The following is a 1,726-nucleotide window of genomic DNA, read 5'->3' as shown; positions in this document are numbered from 1 at the left end:
CCGCCCCCTTCTAAGCTTAGTAATTGTGCAAAGCTTAGTAATTGTGAAAAGCCGATTGATTACTAACACAACGCCGACATCAGAAGGAAAACGAAAAACTGAAATCGTGTAATAAACATTAATTTAAAGCAGATCGAGATAATTATATTCTTATTACTTTAAATGAATAAATCAAGTCTGGGGAAAACAAACAAAAAAATTAGTAAATATTCACCAATCCGTAGTCCCATGAACCACTTATTGACTTATTAACATACACAAGTAATACATGTATGCATTATGTAACTGCGATGCAGTGATTTGGATGGAACAAAAATAGAATCGAATAAAGCAGATGGATGGATAGACTATAACAACCACTGAACAAAAGCCAACCGCAAAAACAATAGGCCTACTTACTTTGGAATATGGAAGGAATGAAAAGAAGAGAAAACAACAAAGAATATATATATAGACAAAGTGTGTGCTGTGCTTGCATGACAAAGAGAGCTGTCATGTATTTAGTACATATACAGTGGAAACCTGATATAACAGGGAAGGTGGGAGTTAGAAAAACTCCTGTTATATCCGATCACTGTTAAATCCGAAATGCAAGGAAAGTGGGCATTTGTGGACTAATCTAGTTGTACTTATTCATAGGTAGTTTCCCTGGCCACAAGTGCCCACGAACATGGGTTTGGCACCGACTTTCTCCTTGTGTCCTTAAACCACACCAGAAGAGCTTGATCCACAACATCTGCATCGGGTAGTTTCATCTTCTTTCAATCCAGATCAAACTTTTCTTTGGAGTATGCTGCCACTATCTTCTCTCTATCCTTGATAATGGTGGGAATCGGCCCTTGTGAAATGTCGAACTGACGACAAATCTCTGCCAGTGGAGCTTGCTTTTTGTCAACGGTCTGGATTATTTCGTATTTTTTTGTCAATTGAAAGACATTTTCTCTTGCGCTTGACATCGTTGGTGACCATAATGAAAGAAGTAGGCTTAGATCTAGGCCGACCGGTCGTCCTCTGTCTCTTTCTCTTACTTTTTACACATTGTTAACAAGCCTTTGTCCCTGGTTTTACCGGTTGGGCTCGATGAGACCCTGTTATTATTGCCGATAACTTTTAACAGAGACAAATAGTAGGAAGAAACGGGGATTTTAAACATCTCTGTTATTACCGGATCCCTGTTATTAGCGGGCCTGTTATATGGTTTCTACTGTAGTTATCTTGTCAAGAAAAAATAAAAGTTATGCGCTTTGCAACAAAAGTCAAAAGAGTGGAAGTGAGAGGGAGTTCCGAAGCAGACAGACAGTTGAACAACAAGAAAAACCATTTCCATGCAGGAGTCTAGATCTGCTTCCAATTCAAATGTGTTGTGTAATAAGATTAGAAGCGCATAACGCATGCAGCTCGCGAAGCGAAAACGACACGATTCTGGGTAGGCCTATTGCTTTCTTGCACACCGCAACACGAACGAAGGAAGTCAGGAAGAGGAAAACACAAGGCCAAGGCTCTTGGCCTACATGAATGTTTCCTAGACATATTACTACGCACTTCATGGTGGGAGAGGGAAATATGTTAAAATAGATCTAAATATACGTCTATTAGAACCTTAATATATTGATTTTGAGATTTACGTTTTGAATAAATCATACATTTTAATTAATTTTTACTTAGTTTCATGTATTATTAAGGATACAATCAAAAAAGAGAAATGACTGTCAAGCGCATGCACATC

This window comes from Aplysia californica, unplaced genomic scaffold (assembly GCF_000002075.1).
Source record: "Aplysia californica isolate F4 #8 unplaced genomic scaffold, AplCal3.0 scaffold00368, whole genome shotgun sequence".
NCBI lineage: Eukaryota > Metazoa > Mollusca > Gastropoda > Aplysiida > Aplysiidae > Aplysia > Aplysia californica.
This window is presented reverse-complemented; position numbering follows the sequence as displayed.